Source organism: Poeciliopsis prolifica, unplaced genomic scaffold (genome assembly GCF_027474105.1).
Source record: "Poeciliopsis prolifica strain line A6 unplaced genomic scaffold, Auburn_PproV2 SCAFFOLD001, whole genome shotgun sequence".
In the NCBI taxonomy this organism is placed as follows: domain Eukaryota; kingdom Metazoa; phylum Chordata; class Actinopteri; order Cyprinodontiformes; family Poeciliidae; genus Poeciliopsis; species Poeciliopsis prolifica.
Genome location: NW_026562376.1, coordinates 22,834,268 through 22,846,771, shown reverse-complemented (window position 1 = coordinate 22,846,771; position 12,504 = coordinate 22,834,268). Strand labels below are relative to the sequence as shown.

Sequence of the window (12,504 nt, the reverse complement as noted above, 5' to 3'; positions counted from 1 at the left end):
TCTTTTTGGAATAACCAACCAAACAACCAACTGAAATTGAAGACTTTTTGAAACCATAATGAATGAAATTTAAGACCTGTATCTCCACAGAAATGTACAAACTTTCTCCATCCAACCGGTGATAAAGTTGTGCTTACCGATGATAGACATAAAAATGCTAGCTAGATAGAGTATATTAGCCGCTAGTTAACAATAGCTTCAACTGACTCAAGTCAGTTATGAGTCAAGGAATATGAGAGCATCTCAAACTTTTGCCTGACTGTAAAGTCCCATGAGAAAAACAAAAATACATGGAATATATGAAATTTAACAGTCCTGTCAAGACTAAATGAAAGACCTGGGAATAACGCATTGAATTCAAACTTAATTTTTAAATTAATTTAAGACATTTTAAGGTCTAAGTTTTAAATACATGAATTTAAGACTTTTTAAGGATGCAGGACTTTTTCCATACAAATGCAGCTCTAGCTGCTGTATTGTTACAATGTTTAAATTGTCTCCAACATATATCTTTTACAGAAAAAAAAAAACCCAAAACAAACAACAGAACAACAAATTTACAGTATTTTTGACTTTAACACAAACACAGCTTTCATATTCAATAACACTCTGCACAGTTCAGTGTAAAAGTGACAGATAAGCCCGAGGCTGCAGGGCGGTGACTATGGAGAGCTCATGAAGGCTTTCTCACCACCGACTCTCTTCCCATCCTCCACCCTGTGGTAAAAAGAGCCATGCTGTCCATCAGGGAAAAGGAACGGCAGACGAGCAGAGCCGGATCTTTTCAGACTGCCAGTGGGGATGCAGGGAACAGCAATCAGATGGGATCGCTGCAAATTCCTACAGCCTCAAGGCCATGAAGTCCCACTGATACACTTGTTATAAATGACTACAACGTTGCTTTCACTAACACAGGCTTTTAGGCACTTCAGGTGGTAAGGTATGCCCTGTGATACTTTCAGTGCTCAAAAATCTTTCTGACTTATTGTGGAGTAAGGCTGTAACAGTTACTGCAAAACTTGTATTTATGCTAAAAAAGCCAGATGATTATGAAGGCAAATAAACTGGAGAGGAGGAAAAAGTGATGAAAAGCTTTATGGAAATACCAATTTCATTTTTGTAGCAGGACTCGGGACCTGACCACACTGACAAAACTACAGACACCTGCTTCAATGCTCAGGGTATCAAAGTGTTTCATTAGCAAAAACTAAATCCCATAAATTCTCTATGGCAGCTTAAAGAGATACAGTGGCCCAGAAGGGCCAGAAAAATGCAAAAGCTACAGCTCAACAACACAAATCACAATGGAAGTTATGTGTTAGCATAACTTCCAACACGGCTTTCTGCTGTTATGGCTTTTAACGTTGCGTTGACTCTTCTTGGTCATCATAAAAGAAAGACAAGAGAAACTAGACTCAACGATGAAGCTGAGCTGACGGTCACTATCAAAGTTGCCAAGATTCCTTTTTGGCATTTCATTAGCTCTACGCTAGTCATTAAATGAACAAAAATCAGCGCTTGAAATATGAATATATATATAATGTATGTGAGCTAAATTGGATTACTGAGATTTAATAACTCTTCTAATTTACCAATATCCATCTGTACAGAAAAACAGATTGATCTGTTTTTCTAATCTGTTTTTCTGTACAGATTTATCTGTACAGAATGCATGTAAGAAGTTAAAACATAAAAGCCCATTTTGTTCACACTTAGTATAACTGGAGGACATTTATAATGCTGTATATGTGGAATATTCAGGAAGCTGCAGGAAACATGAGCTCTGACTGAAATGAAGCTGGAGAAGCTTGTCCTACTTTCTCCAAAGTACAAACGGCTCTTTCTGCTACAGCTCTCAACTCTGGGAGAAAATAGAACAAGGGAACAGATTTGATAACAGTTCCCAATTACCACCACCGAAAAGAAACTGTTTCTGTGAGTGAAGAATGTCTCTCTGCCTCCTCATTATGATTTTGGACAGCATCAGCCTGGTAGTGATGGTGGGACAGGACCCTTTTTTTTCCACTAATGATTTAAGTAGGACTTTATTTCCAAGCCGTGCCAAGTTTTCTCTGGAGATCGGTGGTTCTCATCCGAAAATCTGGCTTGAGTTTGGAACGTTTTCACAGCAGTCTTTATGAACTAATTTTTGTCGGAGGAGGGAAAAACAAAGTCCATATGTTTTTACACAGATTCTGTTTCACATCATGGATTATCTCAAAAAAAGGGGGAAAAATAAATCACAGCAGTCGAGGCATTTCAAATGAGAACTGAGAATCCAAGATTTTAATTGCAGAACTAAAACGTTCTATTATGAGATTGTGGGAGAAGTGGAGCCCGCTGGCTGCACAAGCACCAAGAGGTGAAAACAACACCACTGCTGTTCTGAAAAACAAAGCACAAAACACACAGAAGCAGACAGTAACTGATACCAAAGATGGCTGAAGAGATGGGGAATTTCATCAGCCATCGTTCTCCCTTCCAGGTAAAACACACAACAGGTTGACAGAAAAGGAGTTATGTGTTATAAACATTGGGGAGTTCTACCTTTGGTTAATGAGCCTGTGTTAAATCAAAATATTTATGTTTCACTCAAAAAATTTAAATAGATAAATGTACATATTGATTTATAGAATGTTATAGTTCACTCTCTGATCTCGGATAAGCAGCACAAAAGTTTGTACTATATTATGTGCCATATTTATTCTACTTTAGTCTATTCATCAGCGTAAATATAGTTTAAAAAAACCAACAACAATACTGTCACCTCTAAAGTTGAAATCTAATATTTTTTCACTGCATTAAATAATTGTGACAATATGATCTAATTTATTTGAGAATATTTTACTGACCAATATCTTCCAAATAAAACACTGTAGAAAAATTGGGGGTTGTCCCATCAGACCGCTAGTTCCCTAAACGACCCACACAGAATAAACGTAGCAGAAGAGCATGCAGGGTCAGTGTAACCCCAACTCTAGACCACATGAGGGTTAGTGGAGACTTCACACCAGTTCATCACAAGGTGAAACAACATAAAATTGTACCTACGTCATGTTGTACAGATCAATTTAAAAACACTATTTATTCCAAGGGGCAACATTAAATGTTGTAACATCACAGCTGCCTCAGAGTCATTGTGAAATATATCTGGTAGTAGTCAGTCTACCAGACTCATGCAGCAGCAATAGTAATTGTCCTGATTGTCATGACATGCTAACGGCTCAATTTCTGGGCAGCAGATATCATATTTCAAGGAAGAGATGCTTTGAATTTCCTCTTTCTTTCTGTGCTTGGGGTCAAAGTTCAAGAATTATTTAAACTTTTGAGATACTAATAGCTGCTCCCAGTTGTAATAAAAATACCTGAAAGTAAAAAAGTAATAGAAAAAAATCCTTCCAGGTGCACAGCATCCAAAACCAGAGGGAATAATTGTCCAAACAAGTGATGCCTCAATCAAAACTCGAACCCATAACTTTCGGATTGCAAGACCTCCTCCCGTAGCGTTTTTAAACAAGGCTGTTATAGACTGCTCCCAGCTGCAACATTGGCACTTTGACTCCTACGACATTTTTAACCAGAGTGTCTGGTAATTTGAACCCTTAAATTTGGTCTCAATAGGAGGAAAGCACTTTACATGACAGCTTTGCTGCAATTAGTCTGAGTGGGTGAAAACACAGCAAAACACAGCGTTTCTACAGGGTTCACCAACTCAAGTTTAAGACATTTTAACGTCTATATAAATGGAATTTAAGACCCGTATCGCGACGACAGATTGTACAAAAGAAAATTACAAATAAATCATATAGGTTGGCAACATAAGCTAGCTATTGCCTGACAGAAATGTCCCATGAAGAAAAAACAAATTACTGTCAGAAGAGATTAAAAAGTCTGACTATGACAAAATTTAAGATCTGTGATTCTTACAGCAATCTTTAAAGACAAAAAGAAATTTCAAAAAGCAGAAATTAACACATTTTGAGGCCTTAATTCTTAATACCTTGAAGTACTTTTTCTTTCACCTTTTTAAACTTTAAATTATAACTTTAGTTTATTTCAAGGACAAAACTAGAATTAACTGCAGTGTCACAAGTAAAAACTTTACTGTGACAAATTTATATGACAAAAACCTATTGATAGCGACACAGTGAGGCTTCTGCAGCTGATTGAATGCTCATGCACGGCTCGTTTCCAGAACTAACAACCAAGAAAATGACACGCCAAAACGCAGGTGGACAGGGAGACCTGGACACACATGCATTCTCACATAAAACAGAAGCTAACTCACAGTGCAATGAATCAAGCAGCAGCAGCAGCAGCAGCCATGGCGGCCAGGGAGTCCCAGATGATGGAGCAGAGAGCACTTACAGCTGGAGCCTGTAGATGACAAGAGAGGCACACACACGGCAGTCACTCGAGATGAAGAGATTAAAAGTGTGGAAAGAAAGAAGGAAGACGGAGATGAAGTAGAGAGAGAGTGAGGGGCTTGACGTGAAGCAGATCATAGCTTATTGTCAGACCCAGTCACAGTTCAAGCACGGCGTTGCATAACAGCTATCAGATATCCGACACAAATGTGCAAAAGTTGACACGAACCTGCTTTTTGTGGAAATGTCGGGTCATATTCACGTCACCCTACTCCACTATACACAGTTCGCCGTACTGCAAATCATCCGAGAGGGTTTGACAATAAATCCAGCTTAAAATTTTGATGGATTCATCTTTTTAAGTGCCAAAATATGGAATAAATTTTTTTTAAACACTGTTTTGCATTACTTTCCAATCTTGTGTGATAACAATACGTTGGAGAAGCACCACTGCCTAATCACACAGCTGTCAGATTTGCTGACACATTTAGTATTCAAGGAACGTTGTCTTCACTGTATGCAGAAAGGCCAGAAAACACAAGAGACACTAAATGCAATGCATATTTATGTCGGTTTGATGTGGACGCATAATGCTCTGTATAATGCGTCACTTTGAGCGCCTTGTGTTTTTGCGGCGTGTTCGTTTCTGCCTTGTTCTGCTGCGACTGTGCTGAAAATAAACTAGACAGTAACAGCTTTCCTAATCCAGTTGGTGGGTTTAATGCCAACTGTGAAGAGAAGACATACTTTTTCATGGGCAAACTGAGACTGCTCAGCCCGTCAGCGAATCCTTTCCTCCTTTGTTGTAGGATCAGTTGGAGGTTTTGTATTTGATGCAAAGTAAGTCGCTCCATGTGGGTTGCTATGCAACAAAAGAAAAAAGAAAAACAAGGCAAAACAAAAAGCAAAAAAAGCATCACCCTATTTTTTTTAACGATTCCTTTAATGTTCCACATTAGACGTTTTATTTGCGATGAAAATAACCACAGGCATCCCAAAGGCCTTGGCTTCTCTCTAACAGCCAATTTAGTTTATTTTGAATGAGGAAAATTTACTGTATGAAATAAAAAATGGATAAAAAGTCTTTCAAAGCTGCGTTGTATGAAAGACAAATGTCTAAAACTTCAATGTTGATATCCTCAACTATGGGAGGAGCAAAAGAAAAGGGTCATACATGTTCATATTTCCTCTGGTGGTTCTTGATATGACTTACCCCACTGGGTGCCAACAGCTGGGGGCAACACATGAACTCGGAGACAAAAAAAAAACAACTCATAAAATATTAGTATTTGAAAAACAGGTTTTTTTTAATTGTTTTTTTGCATATCTGAGGGCCCCCAAGAAAATGCAGATGAAGACCATGTTTGATTCTCAGCTTCCAATACTGCCATATCTCATTTTGTGAAGCAAAAGACCTTGTAGAACTTTCTAAACAAGCATAACAATGTATTTAAAGGGGCTGTATTATTTATTTTTCAGACCCATAGCTCTATTTTACAGCACAATTCAATAGGGCTGCACCAATAGCAGATTTCTGGACGATCGCCGATTACTGAGCTTTAAAAAGCCGATTCTGATCATAATTAAGGAACACAACAATTTTCCTCCATTATGCCATTTGCAATAGTTTTTAAAAGGGCTGCACTGAGAAGTAGCTTGCATGCTAACTTGTTTGCCCTCATATGTCAAACTTCTTTCTATGAAATGTTACAAAATGAAACAAATTAGAACACAAAATAGACAGAAAGATGTGGACTATAAACAGTTCCATCCAACTCTTATTCCCTTAATCTACTGTAGTCTTCTTCAGAGGATGCAGTGAATCAATGCAACCCTGTCTGGTTTGCACACCTCAGCAGATTTCCATCAAAGTAAGGATTGTTCACAGGTGCCATTGCACACATGTCCTTGCCTCTGAACTCTAAACCACAATGTCTCCCTCTTGCCTCATAAACAACAGCTGGTTCTAGTAGTCCATCTGCTACCTGTTAAACTCCCCTAAGCAGTACTCGCAGCTCTAGCATACCATTACCTCGACTCCTTCCAGGGATACAATGAGCCATCACTGCTGCTTTTACAGCTGATGGCAATAATAGCAGTTTGAACTGTTAGACGGCATACTCAGACACACGAGTTGGCTTTTAATTCTGTGTCTCTGCATTTTGCTTTTTTTTTATTTTCAAAAGCATAAGAGAGATAGAAATAAATGTACTGATTACTTCTGTGGCTGCTTTTATATCTCCAAATGCATTCAGGAAAATTAAGTTCCCAGCTGGTCTTATTACTCATCCCTTCAGTGTTGGTTTACTGCAAACATGTTTTTATTTGTTAAAAAGCTAAACACAGTCTATCGGGCATAGTGCTATTTAAGTTAGAATATGGTCTTATTAATATTCATTTCAGTCTTGCTTTCCACTGAGATTTAAAAGGCACAAGGTAGAATATGCAGTTAAAAATGTTGACGTGCTGCTCTTCCTGCTCACTTTCTACTGTGCTGTTACACTCTCCAAATGCACTACTACTGCACATTATTGTTACAAAGGACATTCACCTCATCTTAAATTGATGTTTTAGGGTGTATCTATTACTTTTACTGTTTCATTTTGGCTTCTTGTTTGCTCAAATCATAACAGCAAGGTGAAATCTGTGCGTTTGTGTATACCAACTTGTCCTTGCCAGTGGTTATGTCCAACGGTTGTTGGATGAGAAGGAGGGTACAGAACCCTAACAGAGCTACAAACTCCACCATGAAGTTACATTCTTCACCTAATCTGACCAAATTTATATCTTCAAACTACACACTCAGAAATCAAACTTTTGTGGCTTTTTTCCAGTCTCCAGGTTTTGCTGAGTTTTGACCTGCGTCTATCAATTTCAGCGGATTCCAATTTGTCTTAAGGAGGTAAATAATAGCATGCATAGAAGAAAAGAGTATCTTCCCGTCTAAGCAGTTAGGCTCTACAAATGATCAAATGTATCCCTTAATTTCAACTTTGTCTCCAAACAATTGCAAAAACAACTCTGACACTTTGTCCTCCAATACAGCTTTCTAAAAGGAGTGTTGTTCATCACTTGGTAGGTTGGATTCACTAATCACAACAGTAGATATCTGGCATCCATAAACACAAACAGTGTCATTGAAAGGTTTTGTGAACAAAACATCAGAATCACTTGACAGTCATTTAGCCAGGTCAAGAAAAAGCCAGGCAACTAAGCTAACCTAATACTGGAAATTAAAGTTACAGAATTTTAAGCACAATGCTATCTTTGTTTAAATGTCAATTGATGGAATTTGATTACTTTAGATAAATGTTCTATTTACAACATCGTTTCCCCTCATCAGTCAGATAATTTGAACAATCTCTAGGCCATTTGAATAGAAAAAACGTTTTTCTAATTAAAGGTAGTTTCTGAACTGAATCATGACCCTAAAAATTGCAATCAAAAAATATCCGTCTCTACAAGACAGGCTTTTCAATTTCATTTCAAATCTAATAGTTTTGACCCACTACTGGCTAAACCACAAAAAATACATCAAGGTAATTGTTGAACATTAAAACTTCAGTTGTTACAATTAATACTATAAGTCATATGAGTTTGTTTGTGTGTTATGATACTCTAATTCTAATTTCAAGTTCAACAATTGGTCAAACTACAAAATTGTTGCAAAGAGATCCACCAAATGACCGTCTTTTGCTTGAAGGCAGTCTACATCACATAACACCAAACCAGCCTTTCTTACTCAATGGTCCATAAGCTGTACAGTGCAAGCCAGTGAACTCAGTTGGTTCCAAAAATATCCTACAGGCAACACACACTTTAAAGTTCCAAAATGCAGTTTGCCTCTCAAAGCTTGACGTTTATGATCTAGATAATGTCAGAGATTACAGAGTAAGCCTGTCATGAAAGCCTGTGTTTTTTTTTTTAAACATGGTGTGTTCAATATAGTTGACGACTGTGGTTAAGTTCAACGAGTCACAGGAAGTTTTTACACAACAACTTGGCTTGGTGGAGCACCACAGACAAATCGTGACTTAAAATCCAGAGCTTAGTGACACGCTTGATGCCACACAAGCAGTCACAATTTAAAGCCATACTTTCAACACACCTCAGTATTTCTGAAAATGGATTTATGAATACCGCTGACCCTATAAAATCTAATAGTTTGTGGCAAGCTTTATTTTTTCATTTTATTTTTTTATTTTTTAAAAATTAAGGATCCCTTTTCAGACTAATCTCTACACTGGTCAGCGCAACAGGAGTTAACTGACAAAGCTTTTTCAGATATAAAAATTTAACTCACAGTCTTTTACTTAATAATAGACTGTGATTAATGAATTGAAATAAAGCTGACTCATCTTATTGCTCAACTCATGATTAATTGATAAGCAGCCATTTTCTTAAAAATTTGACTTTTCTCTTGTATGAAGTGGGTCGTCAGTCTTTTTCCATCACATAAAGGGCTACATTTTTCATAATGTTCGGGGTTTTAAAATAAAATAACGTGAATCTAAAGAAACCTGTCAAGTATTTATATTTAAAAACAGAATAGCATAAAGTGAATTTTGCATCCCACACTGGTCTACAGATTCTTTCTCTTACCTGTTCAGGTATGGTTCTGCCATCTTTGTTTCAGTATCAACTGAATAGACCTCTTCAGGATGGCAGCAATACTATTATAGCAAAAAAGATGGTGCAAGCTGGCATTATTGGATAATTGATTTGAACTAATTTTGACCATGAATTGCAAGTCAATTAATTGTTTGCATTATTTCATAAAAATATGTTGAAAACGCCAGTTATCCATTCATCTGCCAGGGATTTTACAAATGCATTTATAATCAAACTAAACAAGCAGGTCATCTATCAAAAATCTGTCAAAAAGACAACATGTGGATGTTGATCTAGCTCATGTGCAGTTCAGCTCTCTCTAAAAATACTTCAGGAGCAAAGAACACACAAGTGGTCTGCAGCCAGACCTCATATGGATGTGCCTCTTACAAGTAGTTGATAATGATTGGCTAAGGCAGCACTGTCATTCTTAACTTTCTGAGCCGACTTATGAAGGACTCCAGCGTCAGTGTGTGTTTGACATTTATTTAAGGTTGAATATGCTGTGGGTCTAATGCATATTGACCCACAGCCACAGTTGGCAGAACACGGCAGGTGGCACAGCAGGAGGCACCAGGTGACTTAAGAGACCAAAAGGTCTCTAGGTCACTTGGTGGTTCAGATACCACGGCTGCTTTGGTGGCTTCTCACCCACGGCTGCCTTTCATAAACTGTATATGTTCAAAATTTTGGTTGAAATTTATACCATAGACTTGCAATTACATTACTTCTTAGCCTACTACATGTAGATCTAAACTACAGAAAACATATTGTAAATCATTAAGTTCTCTTTTTTTCTCCCCCATTTTGATGTTGTGCACAGTCTGCTGCTGTGACAAAACAGATGGAGTTATTTTTTGTGACATCACAAACTCATTTTGTTTTGTGCCACAACAACTGATCACATGATTGGTTTCAAGTTAGTGACTTCACTCGTGCAGACAAAGCTTATGCATAGCATAGTCGTATATAATGTTATTAGTCCACTGCTTCAACTTTTGAGTAGCATCTCGGTAAATTTGGTCACAGTGGTGGCTAAGTACAAGATTTAGCGTGTCCAAGTCTTGATGTTTTTGCAACAAAATCTTTTGACGAGTCCAAAACAACTCTTCTTTAAGCTGCAATTTCATAGGTAATGTTTGTAAGAGAGTGATGGGATATTTCAATAATAGTGTAATGGTATTGGCCAATTGTGGCAAACCTTTCTTTTCTGATTTTTCTGTTTAGTAATCATATCAAGTACATTCTATTTCTTATAAAGACTTAAAAGCGCCTACTGAAAGTTTGATTAGTTTTACTGTTTTTAGAGTGGCCTTATCTTTGATAATTAAAATGGACAACAACACAACCAATGTGGCTGACAAACATACTTAGCTGTATCAACAAAAAAAGGAGAAAATACATCTACAGCTTTTTACTGAAAAATTACTTTTTATTTTCATTTATTCAATTAACAAAAAAATGGATTTCTTCTTATGACAATGAATTTCTGAAGATTGAGCAGTAATAATTTGATCATTTATGAAATCAATCAGAAAGGATCTCTGATTTAAAGAAAAATTTACCAAGGAAAACAGTCTTGCATTTCAGTGTGAACACACTGCCTGCAGAAAATATTCAAGGTCTGTTAAATTACAGGTCGATCACAGAGTAGCCGTCAACCTCAGGAAATCAGTGTGATCGAGCCATAGCTATGGGAGGTGGCTGTTGCACGTTGTAGCCTACATTAACAAAAACGTGGGTTCCCCCCATCTATCCTATATTTACAAGAAATAGAAATACAAATACGAAACAAAACCAGCTCCAAAATGTTTGTGAGAATCTCATGAGGTTTCTGTAAGGTAACAAAGCTTTTACAGTAAAAAAGTTTGCGACCTGTTTTTTTCTCTGTTCATTTAAAAGGTAAAGCTCCAACACTCGTCTCTCATTTGGACAGCTTCCAAATATTTCCCTGTCAGTTCATTCAGCATTAGCTTACCCTGTTGGTGCTCACACGAGTGAAGTGAAGAACAAAAAAGGTATGAAACCATGCCAATCAACACTTTAGCCTGAGAGTGTGCCTGGATTATTTTTAGGGCACAGAAAACAGTGCAGAGAGATAAACCGACTGGCAACCAGCTTTTCTGCGCTATAAAACAGATAAATTGTCACAGAAGACAACATATTCATTAATTTTACTGAAAAATGTGTTCTATCACTTACATACATATATATAAAAAAGATGTTCAATTGACAATTACATAGTGAGCAGTTTTGAGGTGTGGTAGGCATCGCAAGTGTGTGTTGTTTTTTCCCTCTTAGAGCTAAAAAGCAAGACTTGAGTGATAAAAGCTAGGTACACTGATAAAATCCCATGTCTGCTGAAAGAAAGGAAAGTAAACCTTGAATAAACTCCCAATTTTAAATGCCGGTGTACTGTCTGCAAGTTATTTTGCCAGATGCTGAAACATTCTCAATTCTAGAAATTTTCATAAGCGGCAGATTTTTGCTAAAATTTTAAGTGCTTTTTATCCTTTGCAATGTCTTCTAAAAGAGAAAGGGAGGCTCTACTGGCTGTTGCTTCTTCCTGCCTGACTGTGTGACGTGGCCTGCTCTGAGTACGGCTCACTGACAGCTTATGTTGTAGGTTAAACATCCACAGGAAGCAGCTGAAACACCAGTCATAAAACGTAATAATGTTCAAAGCAAAGCGTAAAGTTTATAACACTTGCAATCGCCAGTAGCAGTTGCAATTGCAGTTTTATCCTGTAAATGATGTCCACACACAATACATTAGGACCCAAATAAAATCTGTTACGAACTGAACTATCAACAAGTCATACTGAAACAGTAAGGAAATGTGCTAGCATGATGCATTTCTGAAGACCGAAGCTATATTTTGCAAGTGATCTATAGAAACAAATCATAAAGCCACTCGTTTTAGGTGATAAGTTGACGGAACATTATATTAGCAGGTATCGCTCTCCTGGAATCGATCATTACGATTTCTGACCTTGAGACTTTTGCTGCATGTCTTCCTCCCTTCTTTCTTTGCCCCTTTCCTGGCTGGTGATAAAGGCCACAAGGGCCACAAGAATATTTTTTTTATAAAAAGGAGATAAAACTCAGTATTAGGACATCAATATTATTAGTGAAACAATAAAAACATTTCTGTGCTTTAAGCACTACCAGTTGTGTTCACAGAAAAAGAATCAACAAATAATCTGCTTTGGTACAAAACTCTCTTTCACTTTTCAAAGAGTGAAACTAGAATTTACTAAGGCTGTAGAAAGTCATATTAATATTAATGCTCTCCACAGACGGTACAAAAATGTGCGGAAAATGTAAAAAAAAGGACAAAAGACAAAAGGAAAATAGTAATTCCTAAGACAAAACACTGCTTTGCTATTGAGCCTTTCTGAAGAATGCGCTGCTCCAAGATACATTCAGTACCATCATCATATGACAAACAGAATATTATTCTTATAAAACCAAATTAGAAAAGCTGTTATGTGTGGATCTCAGGATAAACTATTTTCTGAGCAAC

The 12,504-nt window shown here is 37.2% G+C and overlaps 1 protein-coding gene across 2 annotated transcripts in view; it reads right to left on the bottom strand.

Moving 5' to 3' along the window:
• Nucleotides 1-12,504, bottom strand: part of peak1 (pseudopodium-enriched atypical kinase 1) — an 82,503-nt gene that overhangs the window by 32,951 nt on the left and 37,048 nt on the right. Inside the window, exon 3 of one of the 2 annotated variants that reach the window (XM_055040750.1) lies at nt 4,289-4,377. The exons of the other annotated variant lie outside the window; for it this stretch is intronic. The gene's annotated coding sequence lies outside the window, so the exon portion shown is untranslated. The remainder of the gene's footprint in view (nt 1-4,288; nt 4,378-12,504) is intronic. 2 annotated transcript variants of the gene reach the window in all.